General features: G+C 36.4%; 1 protein-coding gene across 1 annotated transcript in view; it reads left to right on the top strand.

The window, feature by feature from the left end:
• HTR2C (5-hydroxytryptamine receptor 2C) overlaps positions 1 to 23,845 on the top strand; it is a 365,841-nt gene that overhangs the window by 6,265 nt on the left and 335,731 nt on the right. The window contains exon 2 of the mRNA XM_084870291.1: positions 18,176 to 18,241. The gene's annotated coding sequence lies outside the window, so the exon portion shown is untranslated. The remainder of the gene's footprint in view (positions 1 to 18,175; positions 18,242 to 23,845) is intronic.

Here is a 23,845-nt window from a genome sequence, read left to right as displayed (position 1 = left end):
GAAGCAGAAAAGAACTGGGTTCTCAATATACTTATTTCTTTAGTCCTTTCATAATATTTTTGCATTTATTTAAAAAATCACTATACTAGCCCTAGCAGATTTGGCTCAGTGGATAGAGTGTTGGCCTATGGATGGAAGGGTCCTGGGTTCAATTCCAGTCAAGGGCACATGCCCAAGTTTTAGGCTCCATTCCTAATGGGGGTGTGCAGGAGGCAGTTGATCAATGATTCTCTCGAATCATTGATGTTTCTATCTCTCTCCCTCTCCCTTCCTATCTGAAATAAATTAAAAAATTAAAAAATCACTATACTAATGGATGGAACTTCTGATATACTAGAGGCCTGTTGCAGGAAGATACCTGCAAGAATAGGGCTTCCTGCAACTTGAGCAAAGCAGAGAAGAGAACAAAGCCCTCTTCAGTGGGCTTCCCTACTTACTCCACTGCCTTGCTCTCTTCCATCTCCGCTGCTTCACTCCCTTCTCCTCAGCTTTGTTCCCTTCTGCAGTGCTTGGCTTCCTTCTACACTGTCTTCAGTCTTCACTTCTCACTTGTGTATGCAAATTAACTACCATGTTTGTCAGGCTAATTTGCATACTCACTCTGATTGGCTGGTGGGCAGAGTGGAGGGATGGTCAATTTGCATGTTTCTCTTTTCTTAGTGTAGATGGTAGAACTATAAGTCCCAAAGCTACTCACTGATACAATGATTTTTTTTTTTTTTACCCTTTTGGAAGGTATCTTTTATTAGACTGGTTACTATTTTTTAAAATTATTTTTATTATGGGAAAATAAATATAAAATTTACCCTCGTAGATATTTTAATTCACATTGTTGTGCAACCATCATCACCATCCATTCCAATAAGTCTTTACATATTACAAAACTGAAAATTTATACCCATTAAACAATAACTCATCAATCCTCCTTCCCCCAGTACACCCTCTCACTATTTGCCTATTACAAGAGTTTTTCTCTCCAAAATCTTTATTTATTAAAATATATTTTTATTGATTTTACAGAGAGGATGGGAGAGGTATAGAGAGTCAGGAATATCAATGAGAGAGAAACATTGATCAGCTGCCTCCTGTACACCCTCTATTGGGGATCAAGCCTTCAACTAAGGTACATGCCCCTGACTGGAATCAAGCCCAGGACTCTTCAGTTCATTACCTGATGCTCTATCCTCTGAACTAAACCAGTTAGGACTTCTTCAAAATCTTAAATTAGCAAGTAGAAATTCATTAGTTTGAAGGTTCCTTATCCTCCTGTTATTGGATATTGAACTACCTCAGCTTTTCCTGCTCCTATTGCTAATTATCTGAATATTTTTCAAGTAAGTAAAAAAATTTTCACTATCCATGCTTATCTGCCAAATTAGTCAACTGTAAGGTGAAGGTGAATAAAAAGATTTCACCTATATTTTCATAAATAAAAATTTTAGAATTTCAGCAAGTATGTGTTAAGGACATACTGTATGCCCAATACTTTGTTGGATTTTAGAGAAGTGATTACACAATACTTCCCTAAAGAAGCCAATAGCCTATTAGAAAAGACAATATATATATATGCCTAAGCGACCAAATGACCAGTCTCTCTGATGTGCACTCACAACCAAGGGGCAGGCACTCAATGCAGGAGCTGCCTCCAGATGGTCAGTGCACTCCTACAGCCAACCTCCTGCAGTCTCTTGCCCCTGGCTGGCCACCTTGATTGGCCCCCTATCACTGGTCAGGTTGAGGGACCCTACCCATGCAAGAATTCATGTACTGAGCCTCTAGTATAATAATAGAGTTTTGAAATTTATGATACAGACTATGTTGATTTCTTTCTTTCCTATCCTCCCATTCAGGATTAATTTAGGAAAAATAGACCAGTCACTTATTTTACTTTGGCCTTGGTTTTTACAACTATAAAACTAGTGAGTTATATACTAGGTGATCTTTCTGTAAGGGGCCTTCAAACTAACCTTTTTATTAAAAAAATACAAAAACTACTGTGGCTAAATGATTTACATTCCTAAGGTTACAAATCTTGAGATGCAAATTGTATGAATATATAAAATGGAGAAAAGAATATGGAGAAAATGCTCACAAATTTTACCACTGAAATGAAATTAGAATTCAAAAATGAAAAACATTGAAAACTTTGAAAAGTAATACATTATTATAAAGTAATTTGCTTTCTTAACTTTAGTTTTATAATTTACTTTGAGAATGTATCATTTTCAGAAAAGCAACCAAATTAGTTCATATTTATAGTGGATATTCTTAGTCCTTTAATTAAGAGTGAACCAATAAGGTAAAATAAAAGTACATTTATTCTGTAGCATAACAAAAAATACATTTATGACAAAACATACACTGTTAGAAAAAAATTAAAATACTCTATCACTCCTCACAAATATTTTTAAACATATTTTATTGATTTTTAGGGAGAGGGAGAGAGACATAGAAACATCAGTGATGAGAGATAATCATTGATTGGCTGCCTCCTGCACACCCCCTACTGGGGATGGAGCCTGCAGTCCAGGCATGTGCCCTTTACAGGAATCAAACCTGGGACCCCTCAGTCTGCAGTTTGATGCTCTATCTATTGAGCCAAACCACCTAGGGCCTCACAATTTTTTTTAACTTTTGCATGATAATTGAAACAATACTTATTCTTTCTTCTTTCGAGTCATTCTTGGACCACCTTTATTTATTCTCAATTAAATCTATCACTATAGCTTCTGAATTATGCTTACAAAATGCTGCTTAAATGTGTCCCCTTTTTCATTCCTATTGTGAACATAGAATTTTAGTGGTAGTCCTTTAAAGCTCACTTCAAGCTACTCCTCAATTTTATGTTTAAACTTTAAAGATCTCCCACTGCTACCACAAAGTGGCCCAATTCCGTGGGCAAAGCAAATATATGGTTAATAATATCCAGATGCCAATATAGCTGTCAAATGCCAAGATGAAATGAAGAGATTATAAGGTGGCTAATAAAGTAATGAGCTACAGGTAATGGGTGACATTGGGAAATGACTTCAGACAATCTCATACTTAATTCAGAGATCCACATACTGTTTTATTAAGGCATAGGGTGGGGAAAGGTGAAGGGTATTATGCAGACTATGATTATTAAGAAGCCATACTTAAATTCAAATTTGTTATAATTTTGTATGTTCAGTGTAAAAAGACTACTACCATATAATATTCATCTAGGTTGACATCCACATACATCTCAGATTTGAAAGAACATAAACATTGTTTGCACCATTTAAGTGCCACTTAGCACATTGTATTGTATTTTGTTATCGATATTTTTCTTTTATATTTCAGGATCTCTTATGTACCAGGCATGATGTTTAAGGTCTTATATGCATCAGATCATTTTTTTATTTTTACAAAAATCTTTAATGTTTATAGTATTACATATATCCCCCTCCCCCCTCATTGACCTGTAAGAAATATTTTTTTTTTACTGCTGCATAGTATTCCATGGTATAGATGTACCATAGCCTTTTTATCCATTCATCTACTGATGGGCACCTGGGCTATTTCCAGAGTTTAGCTACTGTAAATTGTGCTGCTATGAGCATAGGGAAACTGGAGAATATTATACTAAGCAAAATAAGCCAGAGAAAGACAAGCATCACATGATCTCACTCCTATGTGGAATCTAATGAACAAAATGAACTGATGAACAAAATAGATCCATATATATATATATATATTACTTTTTAATTTGAGCCTAAACCTTTCCTATTGAATTATGAATTCACACAGGATGAAATTATATGTTATTCATGTTTATACCTCCACCCCAATTATCCTCCTCATATAACATTACACAAATTCATTACAAATTCTGGATTTTTATTTTTTATTTTTTTAATTTTTTTAAAAAAAAATATTTTATTGATTTTTCAGAGAGGACGGGTGAGAGATAGAGAGCTAGAAACGTTGATGAGAGAGAAACATCGACCAGCTGCCTCTTGTACACCCCCTACTGGGGATGTGCCCGCAACCAATGTGCATGCCCTTGACCGGAATCGAATCTGGGACCCCTCAGTCTGCAGACAGACACTCTACCACTGAGCCAAACAGGTTTTGTCAAATTCTGGATTTTTAAAATATATATTTCTGAATAATCTAACCTAATAATAGAGTAATATGCAAATTAACCATCACTCCACTATACAAGCCATGCCCATCAGCCACTCCCACTGGCCAATCAGAGAGAGTATGCAAATTAACCCAACAAAGATGGTGGTTAATTTGCATCTGCCTGGGGAGGGAGGAGTGAAGACTGAACACAGCATAGAAGGAAGAGGGAGGGAAAGTGGAAAGCAAGGTGGCTGTGCCTGTTGGAGAGAAAGTACTAGCAGTGTGTGCGGGGCAGGGCAGGGCGAGGTGCACAGCCTTGGTGCACGTGGCCCCAGAGGCAGCGGTGGTGGCCGGCTAGGCAGGTCGGGGCACACAGCGGTGGTGGCAGCATGAGCAGCCACAGAGATGGTGGTGGAGGTGGCCACAGGTGGGGTGGTGCGTGTGGGATGGGCAGGGCATGCCCCACCCTGCCCACCACAGAGGAAGAGGTAGGGGGATGGGAGAGGTGCGGGTGGTGGGAGGGAAGCCCACCAGAAGTCTTGCAGGAGTATTCCTGCAACAGGTGCCTAGTCCTAATATATAAAAAGCCAGGGGCCATCACTACTGAAACAACCAGACAGACAACCAAACAGCAGGCAATGTGGGGCGACAAGGCTAGCAGGGAGGTTAGTGAGGGACAATCAAATGACTGAACAGCAGGCTGCATGGGGCAACTAGGCTGGCAGGGGGGACAGTTGGGGGTGACCAGGCCAGCAGCGGGGGGAGGGGGCAGTAAAAGATGATCAGGTTAGCAGGCAGAGGCAGTTAGGGGTGACCAGGCTGGCAGAAGGGGGTATTTGGGGGTGACCATGCCAGCAATGGGGGAAGTAAGGGGTGAGCAGGCTGACGGGGGGCATTTAGGGGCAAGAAGGCCGGATGGGAGGGGCAGTTGGGGTGCCCAGGTGGACAGGGTGGGTCAGTAAGAGGTGATCAGGTCAGCAGGCAGAGGCAGTTAGGGGAGACCAGGCTGGCAGGCAGGTGAGCAGTTAGAAGCCAGTGGTCCTGGATTGTGAGAAGAATGTTCGACTGCTGGTTTAGGCCCAATCTCTGAGATCAGGCCTAAACTGACAGTTGGAAATACCCCAAGGGGTCCCAGATTAGAGAGGGGGCAGGCTGGGCATGAATTTTGTGCATCAGGCCTTTAGTCTTATATAATAAATGATTAATATGCAAGTTGACTGCATATTAGCAGTCAACTTGCATATTAGCTCCCCCCCACCCCATGTGTGAATTTTGTGCATCAGGCCTTTAGTCCAATATAATAAAAGGCCAATATGCAAGTTGACTGGTTGCTATGACATGCACTGACCACCAGGGGGCAGACACTCAACACAGGAGCTGCTCCCCTGTGGTTGGTGTGCTCCCACTCAGAGAGCACCACTCATCCAGAAGTCAGAGTCATGACTGGCGAGCGCGGCATCTGTGGCAGAGCCTCTCCCACCTCCACGGCAGCACTAAGGACCCCTTGGGGAATGTCCACCTGTAAGAGGGCACAGACGTGCTAAGGGACCCACCCCCATCCCCAGTGCATGAATGTTGTGCACCAGGCCTCTAGTAAATAGATAAAAGTACAGAAGTGCTGTGGGAAAAGGCTTTTAGAGTATAAATTTAGAGTTAAATGACAGGTTCTAGTCTTTCATGAGCCTTTACATTCTTAGCTGTTAAAGTAAATCAGTCTGAATGGTCACTAAAATCATGTTAAAAGATACAATCTTATGAGAATACTGATAGTTTACTAATTCTAAAGATTCACTTTAAATAGTAATGCTCAGGTAGTTGATTTTTATAGCCCAGAAAATAATGGTCATGATTCCTTAACTACTTAAGAAATCCTTGAACAAACTAAAGACATTTCATACTTTGGGCCTTGATCTTGTCAATTTCCATTCATTCCCATGAGCTAAATGTGTAAGGATCCATTATTTAAAAATTAGGAATGAGTAAAAATGTCTCCCCTTTTTGAATTTTCTTCTTTAAAAAAATATATATTTTATTGATTTTTTACAGAGAGGAGGAAGAGTTAGAAACATCGATGAGAGAGAAACATCAATCAACTGCCTCCTGCACACCCCTACTGGGGCTGTGCCTGCAACCAAGGTACATGCCCTTGACTGGAATCAAACTGGGACCCTTCAGTCAATGGGCCAACGCTCTATCCACTGAGCCAAATCAGTTAGGGCCTTTCTGTTTTTTCTTACTTAAATTTAAGAAATCATTGGCTATCCATAACAAATTAAACATAGCCATTTTAAATTAACCTGTCTGTAGATACAAATCTTCCATAATATTCATTAATATCTTACTGAATATTAATGTTATCAATGCTTAGTTTATGATTGAGCCTCATGATTTGTATACATTTTTGGGGGTCACCCTGTATATTCTTAGATTTAATTGGATACATAACTTACTACTTTGTAGAGGGCTTCAAAAAAAAAAATAAACTTGTGAACAAATAATTCACCTGAAGGCCTTAAATTACACTTCATATGATATTTTCCCCTGAACCAGAACTTTTCTTTTATGAGAAGAATTCAGTTTAGCATATTTGTATTTCTACTCAGAACTGATTCTTTGAGGGTGACTCCAGGTGGTAAGAAGAGAACAAGAAAGTCATTTATAGATGTTCATGACTTCTCTTTGTGATATATATATTTATCTAGCTAATTTTTAAAACATTTTTTTATTTATTTCAGAGAGGAAGGGAGAGGGAGAGAATCATCAATGGGGTTTGAGCCCACAACCCCGGGCATGTGCCCTTGGCTGTAATCAAACCCAGGACCCTTTAGTCTGCAGGTTGATGCTTATCCACTGAGAAAAACAGCCTAGGGCAATATCTAGTTAATTTACCACCATTTTCAATGAATCTAAATTTATACCATTTGTGTTGCTATAAAATAACTTCAAATGAATTATTCAAACTTTTGTCATAAGCTAGATTTGAACTTATGGCACAGAAGCCTACTCTAGATCTAGTGGAGATAACCTGTATATTTCTATCATCATCACTTAAGAAATATTTTTGAAGTTTAATTATATGTGACATTGTAAAAATATGGCAGAGAGTGTAGCATTTATTCTTAAAGTCACAGAACTGTCAAGGTGGTATTTAATTAAGATTGTTTGTGTGGTATGGTTCCTACCATAAAGGAACTTACATTTGGTAGGATAAAATATGTGAACATGTAACAAAAATTGAGCAGTTATATAATGAAGTACTAAATTATGTGCTATGAACAAATAAAGAGAGAGATAATAAGGGGAATTTTCTTGGAATACATAGAAACCGAACTAGAGCCTGAGGATAACTAAGGTTTGAGTTGACACAGAGTAAGGAAAACATTCCAAAAGCATACGTGGTGTTCATGTTTCACAGTGTGGGGAAAGGTAAATTTGCAATTAATTATTATGATAGAAGCCTTTTATTAAAGTGGCCTCTCGGTGCATGAAATTTGTGCATGGGGGAAGAGGGGGTGTGTGTGTCCCTCAGCCCAGCCTGTACCCTCTCCAATCTGGGACCCCTTGAGAAATGTCTGATTGTCCTAAATGGGCAGGCAGACATCTTTCACAATCCAGGACTGTTGGCTTCCAATTGTTCACCTGCCTGCCTTCCTGATTGCCCCTAACCACTTCTGCCTGCCAGCCTGATCATACCCTAACCACTGCCCTGCCAGCCTGATTGATATCTAACTACTCCCCTGCTAGCCTTTTTTCCCTCAACTCCCCTCCTTTGCTGGCCTGGTCACCACTAACTGCCCTCCCCTGCAGGCTGGATCACCCCCAACTGACCTCCCCTTCAGGCCTGGTCCCTCCCAAATCCCCTCTCCTACTGGCCATCTTATGGCGGCCATCTTGTATCCACATGGAGGCAGAATCTTTGACCACATGGGGGTAGCTATCTTGATCTTGTGTGTTGGAGTGATGGTCAATCTGCATATTACCCTTTTATTAGATAGGATAGAGGCCTGGTACATGGGTGGGGGGCAGCTGGTTTGCCCTGAAGGGTGTCCTGGATCAGGGTGGGGGTTCCCTTGGAGCACGGGGTGGCCTGGACAAGGGGCCTGTGGTGGTTTGCAGGCCAGCCATGCCCCCCCGGTGACGCAAGAGGAGGTCCTGGTATCTGGGATATATTTATCTTCTACAATTGAAACTTTGTAGCCTGGAGTAGAGCCAAGCCTTCTGCTCACTCCATGGCAGCAGCCATTTCTGTTGGGATTTATTAATCTTCTATAATTGAAACCTTGTAGCCTGGAGTGGAGGCCTAGGCCACCCAGGGTAGGTGGAAAGCTTGGTTTCCTCCATTGCCAGGGGCAACCGTACCCTGCTTTCTGCAGCTCTGTGGCTCCTGCCATTTTTCTTGGGCTTTATCTTCTATAATTGAAACTTTGTAGCTTTAAGCGAAGGCCTGGGCTGACCAGGGTGTGTGGAAAGCATGACTTCCTCCATTGCCAGGGAAACCCAAGCCTCCCTTCTGCTCTCTCCATGGCCACAGCCATCTTGGTTGGGTTAATTTGCATAATTGCTCCTGATTGGTTGGTGGGCGTAGCTGGTGGGCATAGCTAGTGGTGTAGCAGAGTGATAGTTAATTTGCATATTACTCTTTTATTAGACAGAATATTAAAAATAATGGTGAAATATGTACCATCAAATATTCTTTGGGTAGCTGAAAATATGATATTAGATTTTTTGGAAAGATGGCAAGCCTAGAGGGAAAAGAATTTGGAACAATTCATACTACTCAGATTTAGCTGTATATCAAAACTTTCTGAATGAGAGAAGGTGTAGAGTAAAAAGAACAGAGGTACAAATATTAAGCATTGACCACTCATTGTTACATTAAATGACTGTTAAATTCTACTCTGTGCAAGACATTTGACTGTGCACTCAGAGGCCTCCCAGGAGAAGACACAATATTCAAATCTCATCTCAAGTAGTTGGGAGTCTAATTAGAGATCCAGTATATGAAAAGGATTTGATAGAAAAGCAAGGTCACTGTTAAACTTAGAAAAATTTCAGTAGGAAGAGTAGATTAAAAAGAGATTGAATGGGATTAAAATCCTATCTAATAAAAGAGTAATATGCAAATTAACCATTACTTGGCTACACCCACAAGCCACGCCCACCAGCAAATCAGGGGAAAATATGCAAATAAACCCAACCAAGATGGCTATAGCCACAGAGAGCAGGAGGGAGGCTTGGGTTGCCTCTGACAATGGAGGAAGACAAGCTTTCCACATACCCTGGCCGCCCAGGACTCTACTTAAGGCTAAAAAATTTAAATTATAGAAGATACTTAAGTCCCAACAGAAATGGCTGCCACCACAGAGCAAGCAGAAAGCTTGGCTCTACTCCAGGGTACAAAGTTTCAGTTGTAGAAGATAAATAAACTCCAGATACCAGGGCCTCCATTTGGGTTGCCAGGGCATTTGGCCAGCCTGCAAACCACCACAGGCCCCTTGCCCAGGCCGCCCCACACCACAAGGGAACCCCCACCCTGATCTGGGACATCCTTCAGCACAAACCAGCCAGACCCCACCTGTGCACCAGGCCTCTATTCTATCTAATAAAAAAGTAATATGCAGATTGACCATCACTCTAACACACAAGAGGCTGCCCCCATGTGGTCAAAGATCCTGCCCCCATGTGGACACAAGATGGCCCCCACTAGATGGCCAGCAGGGGAGGGGAGTTGGGAGGGACCAGGCCTCAAGGGTGGGCAGTTGGGGGCGATCAGACCAGCAGGGGAGAGCAGTTAGGTGTGACCAAGCTGGCAGAGGAGGGAAGTTGGGGGTGACCAGGTCTTCAGAGAAGGGCAATTGGGAAGGTCCCAGGCCTGCACGGGAGAGTAGTTATGGGGGACCAGGCCTGCAGAGGAGGGTAGTTAGGGGCAAACAGGCTGGCAAGGGAGCAGTTAGGCATCAATTGGGCTGGCAGGTCAGTGGTTAGGGGGTGATCAGGCTAGAAGGGAGAAGCGGTTAGGGGCAATCAGGAGGGCAGGCAGGCAAGCAATTGGGAGCCAACAGTCCTGGATTGTGAGAGGGATGTCCCACTGCCCTTTTAGGCCTGATCCTCCTAGGACATCCCTCAAGGGTTCTAGATTGGAGAGGGTGTGGGCTTTGCTGAGGGACTTCCCCCACATGCATGAATTTCATGCACCAGGCCTCTAGTATTGATATAAAAACCTCTTTGGGGAAAATAAAAATAAAAAAACTACAAAAACCTCTTTTATCCAAAACTCATAGAAAGAATATGAATTTGGACAGGCTCTCTCAGGTGCCCTTTTCCACTATTGCTTAAAATCTACAGTAACCTAATTTTTTGACTGGCTCACAGAAATTCTTAGATGGATATTATTTTTGTTAAAACAAAACAAAGCAAAAAACAAAACAAAACAAAAAAAACACTCCACGAGTCTGGAGTCACTCATTCTCAATCCTTTAACTCTTAAATTGCTTAAAAAAATAAATCAGAAAACTAGTCTAGTAGCCTTTGTGTGTCCGGTTAGTTAAATAACAAGTAGAAATAGAAAGATCCTTACAGGTATAAATAATGTGAATTCTTTGTTATCAGCACGTCCTTAGATATCTACAGTATACCTGGACTTATACTACAAGTATGTTAATAATAAGCTGTAAATTCAACTCTCAGATAATACCAATTCTCTAGATAGCAAGTGAGTATTAATTCTCAAGTTTAAAAGAGTCATTCATTTTTGTTGGATCATTTATGTAGGTTAAAGTTGTTAGGAATATTAACAAAGTACTTTATAATTTGTAAATGCATAGATGACATTATGAAAGCAACAGCATAGTAAGTAGAAAGTATATTAATAAAACAATAGAATTAAAGTATACTAATGACATTTGTAATAGACTTAATATAGCTTTTGCTTTAAAGTTGAATAAATTAAGCATAGAGAGGGTCCCTGATTTATTCCAGGTCACACAGCTAATTATTGGCAAAGCTTAAAATCTCCTAAATCTGAAAACAGGTTCTCTTCCACCATGGCCCACTGCACCTGGAAGGCTATATGGCATATTAAATGAAAGTCTTTAAAAATTTGACTACATTACATTGTCCTTGAGAATCATGTCATGCTTAATAAATTCAGAATGAACAGAAAGTGAATTTACATTGTTGGCTTCAGTAATTAGAAACTTACTACAAGGCTGTGAATGCTTTCAAGATTATGAATTTTATTCTTAATGTCATGTAAGTAAAAGATGTGTGTGATATGGTATATATTATATATATTCACAATGAGAGAAAAATAATCTTGTGAAATATGAGTAATTTTTTGAGGTTTAAATGAAAGGACTGACCATTTGACAGCCCCTGTGCACTTATTTATGTTAGCCTTTATTTCTTAATTTGTTGGAGCAACTGAATTCTGAAACAGCTCAAGGCTGGATGCTTCCTTTCTATAAATTACATCTGTTAAAATGTATAAATGCAAGCATGAGTCACTAGCTACAGAATTCCAGCTTTAATCCATTATGTCATTTTTATAAGAAAACAAACCAGTGACCTTCATGTGGTTTTAAAGACAATGAATCTGAACTACAGAATATGTACGAGATGAAATCATAACATGAACAATCAAATGAGTTTAATGGCATGATTTAAAAGTTGAAATAAAGTACATTTTATAGAATGAAGTCTGTTTACTTCTGAGGTTCTTCTTCCACTATTCACTTTCATGTACACCTTACATATATTGACTTAATACCAAATTCAGTCACATAAGTTGTAAGCACATTTTAAATAGTTATGAAACAGTAACCTGAAGGAAAATGCATAATCTAAAGAAATGTTCAATGTATGTTTGGTTGAGAGGTTTCAGTTATTTCTTTATTCAACATTTTGTCAGAACTTTTAAACTATAATATTACTAAAATTGTTATTGATATTTACCATTCAATCCAGTATATGTGGAACAAAATTTCTGGAGTATGAGGTGGTTCAGGGAAGAATTATGGGTTTCTCTAATAAAAAGAAGACAGGAAGAACCCTGGCCAGGTGGCTCAGATGGTTGGAGCATCATCCACTATTCCAAAAGGTTGTGAGTTCGATTCCTGGTCAGAGCACATACCTCATTTGCAGGTTCGATCTCCAGTTGGGCACATGCAGGAAGCAACCAATCAATGTTTTTTTCTCTCTCTCTCTCTCTCTCTCTCTCTCTCTCTCTCTCTCTCTCTGTCTCTCTCTCTCTCTCTCTCTCTCTCTCTCTCTCTCTCTCTCTCTCTCTCTTTCCCTCCTCCCTCCCTCCCTCCCTCCCTCCCTTCCTCTCTCTTTATAAAAAAATCAATGAAAACATATCCTTGGGTGAAGATAAAAATGAGAGACAGAGAGGGGAAAGAAAATAATTAAATAGCATTTAATGCCCACCATATCCTAGTCAGTGCATTTGACAAAGTGCATGAATTATCTTATGTAATTTTCACAACAACCATAATAAATAAGTAATGGAGACATAGAAAGGTTAAGCCATGTGCCCAAATATAAAGCTATGTATAAAGCTATGTATGCATAATTCCGTCTGATTACAATGGTTGCGCATGCTTTTTCCATTGCACCTTGATTAACAGCCTTAAATTTTAAAATTATGTCAAATACTCATGCAAAAAATATACTGCTATTATAACATTCACTTAGTCACTGACAATCTCAAAGAACTAAATAAATGGAAGGCAAGCCAGGAGACTTTAGTCATATATCACCCTCTATATATTAAGAGTGTATGTATTTTCAAATACCTCAGCTCATTTTGAAAAGTCAGGGAATTATTACTAATAGAAATAAAGATGAAAACGTGTGCAAAATGTTATCTAATAATAACTACCAATTAAATAGAAAAATAGAATAAATAAATCATAATATTTAAAACAGATACAAATTATTTAATTAGAGGTTTGTGATTAAGAGCATTTGGAGTATGTAAATGTAAAAAAAAATAAAGTTTTTTGAAAATGTGTTTAACATTAGATGAAAAGTATTGCTGCATTTGGACTACTTGATATCCTTAGCTATGTATTCTTTACCATATAATAAAGAAGTGTCCTAAGAGTAGTTTGGGAAACAGTTTAAAGAACAGTTTAAATAGGTTTTAGAGTCTAAGCTTTCTCATCTTAAAAAACATGAGGGTAATAATTTGTGCCTCGCAGGAGTGCTCCAGAGATGTATTGTATAGTGTATATGTAGAAACTAACACATAATTAATTATCAATAAAAATAAAAATCGATCAGACAGATTCACCTCAAGTTCCCCCAAACTGCATTTACTTGGGAAAAAAAGGCAGTCATATAATAATAACACCAGAAACATTTTCACTGCTATTCTAAGAAATTTCATTCTGCCTTTGTATCTTCATAACAGTAAATGCTTCTATTGTAATCTAACTTCATATACACTGAACTCATAATAATCTGGCCACTCAGTGTACATCCTATATAATAAAAGGCTAATATGCAAATTGTCCCCTTAACCAGGAGTTCAACCAGCAGGCAGGCCGGCCAACCACCCATGTCCCCTCCTCCCCTTGGCCAGGCTGGCCGGATCCCACCCATGCATGAATTCATGCACCAGGCCTCTAATATATATATATATATATATATTTACATATACTCTGAGTGGCCAGATTATTATGCTTTCAGAGATCATAATAATCTGGCCACTCAGTGTATAAAAAGATTCTACTTATATTCTCAAATATATGTTTTAATCTTTTTCTGAAGTGTATATGCTCTATATATACTAGAAAATAACTTTTTTTATTCATCTGCACTGTGCTAAATATGAGAATGTGTTAAACAATGTACGATTTTGTACTTGAAAGCTTTTTCCAGTGGTTTTGCCTTTTGTAATTGCTTCCATAGTACACTGAGTATCATATTAGACAAATATTGAGGTATTAAATAATCCATGGTAACTTGAACAGAAAGTTAAGAAATTTAAGTTAATAAATCAACAGAACAAGGCAAGAATATATGTATGCAAAAACTATGGTACATTTACACAATGGAATATAAGCAGCTATAAAAAAGAAGGAACTCTTACCATTTGCAACTGTATGAATAGCTGGAGAGTATTATGCTAAGTGAAATAAAAGCAAGTACCACATGATCTGAGAAAAGCAAGTACCACATGATCTCACTCAACAAAATAAATTGGTGAACGAAATAGGTCTAGAGACATAGAAACATGGAACAGATTGTCAAACCTCAGAGGGAAGGTGGGGGAAGGTGGGTGGGTGAGAAGAGATCAAGCAAAGAACTTGTTTGCATATGTGCATAACCTGTGGACACAGACAATAGTGTGGTGAAGGCCTGGGGCGGAAGTGGGGGCTGGGGAGGGCTAGAAGAGATCAATGGGGGAAATAAGCGTACATATGCATTACTTTCAGCAATAAAGATTTTTTTAAATAAAATAAAAATAGTGAAAGAGAGAACAATGTTTTAAACAACGGGTAGAACAAATAGACAAAAAAAAAAAACAGTGTGGTTCCATTTATATGAACTTCTATATCTGGCAAAAATAATCTACAGCAATAGAAGGTGGTTGCCTGAATTTGGGAGGGGAGCAGGAAGATGAAAACATTCTATATATTCATTGGTGTGGCATTTACACAGGTGTACATACCTTTATCAAAACTGATCAAACTCTGTATTTAAACCATGTACATTTTATTATAATAAAATGATACTTTATTAATACACAGTTTTTAAAAATCAAAGTAGTCAGTAAAGGGTACCATTGGATTTGAATGTGGTGATTTAAAAAAATATTTATTTTTATTGATTTCAGAGAGGAAGTGAGAGGGAGAGAGAGATAGAAACATCAATGATGAGAGAGAATCATTAATTGGCTGCCTCCTGCTCGCCCCCTACTGGGGGTTGAGCCCACAACTTGGGCATGTGCCCTGACCAGGAATCAAATTGTGACCTGGTTCATAGGTCAATGCTCAACCATGGAGCAACACCGGCTGGGCAGAATGTGGTGATGTTTTAATCCTGAATGAAAATTACTCTCTTCTTTTTAAATATTGAATATCCATGTAATTCCAAAGAAGTACATTAAGTTCTTTTGTAATGCTGGCATTTATTCCTTCTCCTCAGAATTTAGTATTGCCATTTTACTGATGACTTTTAGCCACAGTAAGATAGGCATTTCTGTGATAGACATTCCACTTAAATGCCTGCCCTTTTTCTAGTGTTTCAACTGATGAAAAATAAAGCAGGAAACTTAACCAATTACATCTTCACAGGGTTCTTAATGACTTATAAAGCATAATTTAGAATTGAAAGTACTATTTTATACTATATATTAAGGCTAATAGCAAAATAAGTAACTTTTGTAAGAAAAGTAGAATAAAATCTGTCTTGAACAATAACAAAATTACCCTTAATGTTACTTTATAAATCAATTATAAGTACCTTCAGAGGTAATAGTACATGTAACATTGAAAAATATTCTAGGCACTACTTTTGTAAGAAGGAATTATATAATGTTTGGATTAATGTATAGAGTCAGGTTGTGGTCAAGAGTATTTCTCTTTTTTATCTAGAGTCACTGAGCTGCAAAGGAAAAAAAAAATCTATCGAAATCATGTGGGAACTTAAAAAATAACAGTTTGGTAAGATGGATAAATACTTGAAATGACATAAAGTTGACAATAAAATATATCTCAGGTTTATGTATAAATAGCTGAGGAAAAAAAAGACTAGAAAAGGAGAGCATCTGATAGAGGCAAAATATTAATGTAAAAACTTTCATGGTCTTGGGGGAAGGGCGAAACAATTGGGGTTGAAAAAAGAGACATAAATTAAGAAAATATATAATTCCACTTAGGTATTCCTGACTTTTTAAAAATTAATTAAAATTTTAGAAATGTACACTAAAATTTTAGAAACATTAGAAAATATATTTTCAGTTGATGTCTTAAAGAAAAAGTTTAAACTATCAGATGGCTTGCTTTTTAAAGAAAGAGCAGAAATGCTTCATTATAAGATATCTCAATCCTCCCCCAAGAGGTGGGGGTGTATACAATAAATAAATCCTTCGTGAATAAATGGTGTATCCATCACAGCTCACATTTGTTCTGTCTGCAGTTTCACAGATAACCATTAGGGGGAAGTAATTGCACCGGCAGCTCTTCTCTGACCACAAGTTTTATTCCCTGGAAGGGTACTTGTACAATTAGGTAAAATTAAGTGGGAGCTACAGCAAGTAGAATGGATCACTATTGTGTATTGAAATGATTTCATGCTTTATTATAATTCTACGTATAATTTTTAATGTACAGACTAATAACTTGGCCACCAGCTTCTTCAATGAGCATGAAGTTTCATCATTGCTCAATGATTGCTATTTTATACCTCTGCTTCTTTAAACATGCTAGGTGGAACCAGTTGTATGTCTTTTTCATAAAGAAATTATTTTTATTTGTTATAGGTCCCCTACCATTTCATTAAAATAGAGGAATAATGTGATAATATGTTCTCACATATTTATTTCAATAAATCTTTGTATTATTTGGAGCTGTAAGAGAAATAAAAATGATAGTTCGAATTTATAATATTAAATGTATTTTCTGAAATTTAGATTAAAGTTGCAAGACTTTTACCCAAGTGGGTTTTCACTAATTTGAAGTAAGAAGTTATTTTTATTTACTGTCATAAGGAATGAAAAACACAAAGATTTGTTGTTATAATTCATTGTATGGATAATCCATTGTTGGCTGATTAAAGGAGTAGTTGCATTAAAAATTTTAAATGTAGTTTTAGAATTTATTACTTGTGTTTTCCATTGTACTTCAATTATGGTAACATAACTTTGTGAGATAATAAAATATTTCAATGTCTTCAAATAATTTGATAATTGACATTTCCTATGTATTTCCCATAACTCTAATGGTTGCTAATCACTTCATTTTACTCACTTGGATAAATGAAAGAATTGACTTTTTAGGGGAGGAAAAGTTTTTTTCTCTACCCTCTTGGGTTCTGTAACTGCGCTGGGCAAATTAAACTGACAAAAGAGATTAATGGGTGATAAAGGTTTGTTTCATATGTATATGGAAGTCAAAAAAGAAAGGAACTGGCTTGTTTAATTGTTCAAATTAAAGGCTTACATACATACCTACCTTAGTGGTAAGAGGGTGGGGAGTGAGAAGTTTTCCATTAAAAAAAAATAGATTTCTTTAGGAAAGACAAATGAGTTTTTAAAAGAACAAATAGGAGGTAAGGTTTGCCTGTACAGCTATGAGTTTTCTGTCTCCTTCAGAGCTATAAAATTCCCCTGGAGAAGGGATTTATGGTAGCCTCATTTTCCAGAAGTTGCTGCTCTTAGTCAGATAAGGGAAGCTCTGGCTTCCCCCAGCCCTGTCCCCCCCTCACATGGCATCTGTTGAATTTCAAAATATCTTCAACTTAAAATAATCTTTATAGCAACTCTGGGGCTCTACGTGGGTTCCCACAGCTTTATATTTTAAGAAAATCTTTGTATTTAAAACTTTTTGGCTATATTTTATGTGCTTTGGGAAACATTTTATGATGAAAACATGTTAAATATTAATGTGGTTACACCTAATTTATTTTTCCTACTACATAAATGTTGCTGGCTAATATGTTTTGTTTTCACATCCCCAAATGTATAATGTCAATAGACACTTTAAAAATAATTGGTACTGAAATGGTGATTCAGATGTTATTTCCCCTTCTAGCTTCTAATATTGTTTTAATACCTATTGGTAAATACCATTTAAGTACTTCTGGTCTGTAATTATTTTGTGCAAAATAATGTTTTCTCTTAATATCAGATTTAGAATTTTGCTGATTCTTTTATAATACTTAACTGATATTTCATTTCCACTTTAACTGAAGGGTTGACACTGACATAAATGAGACTGTCTTTGTTCAGGTACTTATGGATATCAGCCTCATTATTTTTCAGTTATGCTTTAAATGTAAATAGTGTAAATTTTTATCCTAAATAGCACCTTATTGATAGAGTTCTTCTTGTATTTTTTTAAATGTTTGCTTTTAGGGTTATCAACTAATCAATATCCACGAGCATCCATAGGCCAACCTTCACCATCCTTCAAAAATAATTGTAAGTATATCCATACACATACACATACCTAGACAGGACTCTTATTTTGCAATAATATCAACCATTATATTTAAAGTATTCCTATTATTTTGCTGATGTAGACCTACTTTTGAACCAGTAAAACATTACCATTAGTGATTTACAATATTTGAAGGATATTATTTAATGCAACCTAAAAAATGTCAGGATCATTTATTACTATATAATGTGTTAAACAGACACTCTTGCCAAAGCAGTTAGCCACTATTCTGACTTTATATGAAATAAATATAAAATGAGATAGCATAAATAAGAACAATTAAGTTAATGAAAACAAAATATGAATGTTCAGTTTTCTCCTTCAGAAACAAATTCATATCTAAGATAGGGGCATAGGAAATTCAGCTATTGTTTTTCTATTATAAATTTTAGAAAGCAAAGCTCTTAAAACTAGTCCTCATAAATAGTCCTAAAAAAACTCAGAAGAAGTAGGAGGGAAGACTTATAACACTGTTTTTCAAAAAGAAGTTATCAAGTTATAAATGCTGAACAACACTGATGCAGAGAATTGACAACTCTGAATTCTGTAGGCTTTCTGAGCACAATATTACAAGTTAGGCAAATGTGTGTCAAAATGGAATCTCAGAGGGCACAGGGAATACTTAATTAAATCCTTGATTGTTCTTAGAGTCATATGCATATATTTAATATTACAGAATGTTTTTTAAATGATAGAGCTGAAAAAAGAACTGATAAGATCATAGAGGTTAATATATTTTGACAGTAAAATTTTAACAGGTTCTTTTAATATAAAATTAATATATATCATTATATAAAAGATTACATAATACAAAAATAAAGGGGAATGTGGAAGTCTATCAAAATTGGAGAGAGGTTAGGGATGGAATAGACTTGAGAATGTCTGTTGTACACATTATTAATGATCAAAAAAGAAAAAAAGTGATTTTACATCAAGACAGTTGCATCAAATTGGCTGTATTATAATGTAGCCATTATAATGTTAGGATGGCCAACATCAAATTGTCCTGCTATGTTGTTTATTGATTCACCATTTAAGATGATGACAAAGGTTACACCTCTTTTGTTTAATATGTATTGAAAAAGTTCATGATGCTATAGGCACCTTTTCATGGGGGAAAAATGAAATTCAGAAAGTGTAAAATGTACAATTTTAAAGAACCCCAGTAGCTGTTCTGAGCATGCACAGGAAGCCACTCATTATAAGTCTGTGAAGATCTGAGTTTGCCTGAAGATGTTTTCTGTGAAACAAGTTAACATGGACATGAAGGTAAGTTCACACTCAGGCTTCAAACAGTGTTCATACAAGGCCATCTCACGTATATCAATGGCATAGTAATCCCTGCCTGGTAGTAAAAACAAGGTCAGCTTTAGTAGAATATGAAAAGCAGTTTCATCTTTAGTATCTTTCTTTCAGCACCATGTATCTTTACCATATTATCTCCATGATTGTTCCTTGCTCTTCTCCCAGGCCCCTGCACTCCTCTTTATACACAGGCCTTTTGACACCTTGCTCTTATCCACTTGCTAATTGAAGAATATTTGATACACAAATTAATCCCAAGGGGGAAAATACCTAACAAGCCTATCTCATCCAGAGATAGAGACACATATTAATGCTGAATTCCCCAATGGGTTGAAAGAAAAAATATGCCCCAAATCTCATCATGTAAGTTTGTAAGGTTGTTCTTTTTTCACTTCTCCACAAGGCTGGCATCTCCAGGGAATTTTAGTAACGTGAAAAATTTACGCACAGTGTATACTTAATTAGAAACTGGTTATTTATGGATAATAATGGCATTGAATGTGTTCGTTTTCACTGTACCAAGAACTTTATTATAATGGTTATACATCTACACCTGAAATTCTTCAAGTGTTTAAAATGTGGGTCCCTGGTGATTTCTGTGGCTATTTTAAACTATGTAAGACTCAATTGATCTTAAAAAATAAAAGTCAGTTGCCCTGATTGGTTTTTAGCTATCACTCAAACTTAGTAATATCTTCCCTTAAGCTGTAATAATGTTACCTATGCTACTATGATATACATATACATATACATATACATACACATATACGGTATGTGTGAGTGATATCCCCATAAAGTAATAACTTAGGTAATGCATTCAAAGTCTCCTGTGAAAATGATCACTTAGACAGCTGTGCTCCTCCTGAGCTGGATAAGGTTTGTAATATCAGTAAGTATTAAAGGTAAACATTAATTTTTCCCACCTGTAAAATCCTATGTAAAGCTTCTTCACAGAGAGGGCGGTTGTAATGAAGAAATGGTGTACATACATCGCCTCTACAATGTTATGGCAGGATTTATACTTGTCACTCCCTTAACACCTATATTAACAAAACGTTATTTTTCTATCTTTTATTTATGTGGCTTTGTGTTACTACAAATAAATACAGCTTTACTTAACAAGATTGTGTTTCAATATGAGTTCTCTGATATATACCTGAGTATATCAGAGTTCTTTGTTCTAGGTTACTAAATAAGTTTAAGTCATAGATTCTAATGAAAGTCAAATATTGCCTACATTGATAGACTTTTTCCTTATTTAACTTTGCAGTGCATTTTAGTTAATTTCTTTCTTCACAAATATTTTAATTCTTGGATTTAATAAAAAGTAAATATATTTTATTATTGTTCAACTCTTTGTTTGGTTAAAGTAAATAGTACATAATCAAAGCTCACAAAAGGTGTACAGAATTTGTATTAAATAATATCATAGTGTATCCTGTGCAGCGTATATGCCATTTATACCACCTATAAGAACTAACAGAGTGTTTTGCACATAATACATATTTATTAACATATTTGATATTAATTCAATGACAACTATGAACTAAAAATGATAAAATAATTGCACCTCTAGAAGAAAAGTACCCATTCTGATACCCTTTTTAGAAAATGAATATAAACACACATTTAAAGCATAGAAAAATCTAAAACTTAATAAGATAATTTTACTTTGTTTACTTTTATCAATATTCTAAAAATTTAAGTGGTCCTCTATAATAATCAATTGAACTCTAAAACATGGCATTAACTAAGTACCTAAAGACAATTTTATTGGAATTAATAATCTAATTGAGCCAACTAATAACTTGAAAGCTATATACTGTATATATTTTTCACTCTGAGTAACTTGCACCAAAATCCAACAAGGCTGACAATATAATTTTGAAGGCACACATTCTAAGATATTTCAACTTTTCAAAATAAGTGAAAATTACTTTATTTTGAAAACATAATTAGTCAAATAATTACAAAGTAGAGTTACATGTCCATCCATACTAGATAATAGGAAAATAGTTGTATGTGTATGTTTTTTGTTTGTTTTTAACCATATGTCTTTAAAAATATGCTTGTACTTTTAAATTATACTTTTCAAAACATTTGTATCACCTTAAATATAAAATATGGGTATGAGTTAAGTAGCTGCAGCAAGTAAATCAGCACGTCGTATAGTGATAAAAGAGTATGACATAAACAATATTGTTTTTATTTCACTCTTTAAAAATATTTATTGGTCTTAACTTTAGTACATATTGCTCTAATTAAAAAAAAAAAAAAATAGCCCAGCCTGGATGATGTGGCTCAGTTGGTTGGTGCATTCCCCAGTACACCGAAAGTTCATAGGTTCAGTTCCTGGTCAGGCTACATGCTTAGGTTGTGGTTTCGATATCCAGCTGGTGTGTATACAAGAGGCAACCTATCGATATTTCATTCTTATATCAATATTTCCCTCTGTTTCTCTGTCTGTCTCTCCCTAACTCCTCTCTCTCTCAAATAAAAAAAAAAATCAATGAATATGTCCTCGGGTCAGGATAAAAAAAAATATCCCATATCTTTTAAATAAAATACAGATATTTTAATGGCTTGGGAAATTTTACATGTGTGAAACGAATATTTCCCTATTCTATCTAATTTCACTCTTATTTAAAAATTATTTTCTCCTACCAAAATTAACCATATGGCCCAGACAAGTAATACATTGCATATATGAGCTTGCTAACATGGCTTTGTGAATTATTTCCGCTTTGTATATATAGGTAGGTTTGTTTATTTAGCTTCTTCAAAACTATCTTTATTTATATTTTTAGAGATACTAATACACTAATATGAAAATCAAATCATAATTGTGATATGCTTGTTAAAAGTAAACATCAATTAACATCTATATATAATTAATTACATTCCACTGAATATTCTCATTGACTTCTTAGGGTTTAGATTATATGAGAACATGTTATCAATGTGTTGCAAGTTTCTTAGCATCACTGGTAAAGACACTGTCATTTAATTGGTTGGATCAAGCCAGAAACTGTCAGACATCCTTGAACATCTTTCTATCCCTTATGCTCCCAAACCAAATTCATCACTAATTTGTCAGCTTTACTTTCTAAACATTTTCACTCCATTTCTACTCTCTTCATACCAGTTTAGCTTTCCATCATCTTTTTTCAGAGCACTGAAACAGCCTTCTAACTAATTGCCCCATTTACACATGTGCACTCTCAAATCCATTCTCCCAATTCTTAATTGGTTTTAGAACAAATGCCAAGACCTTTATCATGTTTTATGAAAGGCAGCATGATCTGGCCCCTATCTACCTCTTCAGTAGCATAGTTTGCCCTTTCCCCTCACCCCCCACATGAATGCTTCAGCTACACTGTCTACTTTCAGTTTCTTGAACACATCATGCTCTCTCCGCTGTTTTGAGTACTTCCTTGCATTTCCTACCTCTCCTGACACTCACATCACCAATTTACTTATATTAAACCTCCAGAGCACAACCTAAAATATATTTCTCCTGGGAACAGGGACACCTTTCTAAGTGCCCCCCCCCCCAAAACCTCCAAGACTAGGTCAACTTCTTTTGTTATATGCTCTCATAGATAACGCTGTGTAACTTTCATAGCCCTTACCTCAGTTTATAATTATACATTTATGTTTGTGATTAGTTGGGGATTGCCACCTCCTCCACTAGATGTGAACTCCATGAGATCAAGGACGGTATTTACTTTTGCTTAATATTGTACTCTTAGCATCTAGCACATTGCCTAGCATATGGTTCAGTAAATATTCATTTCACTGAATAACTGAATAAACAAATAAGTACTATTAAAAAGTCATTTGTGTGACTTTTTGAGGTGGTTAATATGTGGTTGTTCAATTGCCGAGGATATTTTTCTGCTCCCCACCAAGTGGTAGCTGTAAATATTGCAGCCTGGTCAAAAATTTGAGGCCTGAGTTACAAAGACCGTAACAAAGGATTGCAGTTGTGAGCCATCAACTAACTGTGACAGCAGTAAAAGTATTGCCATAAATTTAAATGTAACATTAGCTAAGCAAGCAGTTGACACTTACAAATGCCTAGTTTGAATTGTTGAGCAGTCCAACAGGGATTTTGAATAGGTTTTTCTTGCCCTGTTTCATGCACCAAAAACTTCATAGTCAGGTAACCAAATCAGTGCTATGCAAGCAAATTCAAAATTGTGAAAACTGAATTATAGCACAACAAACAAGCAAATTCAAAATTGTGACAACTGAATTATAGCACAACCTATAAAGTA

The sequence above is a fragment of the Pipistrellus hanaki genome, assembly GCF_964339955.1.
Source record: "Pipistrellus hanaki genome assembly, chromosome: X".
Lineage (NCBI taxonomy): Eukaryota > Metazoa > Chordata > Mammalia > Chiroptera > Vespertilionidae > Pipistrellus > Pipistrellus hanaki.
The sequence above is the reverse complement of the archived record's forward strand: the minus strand, read 5'-3'. Positions and strand labels throughout refer to the sequence as shown.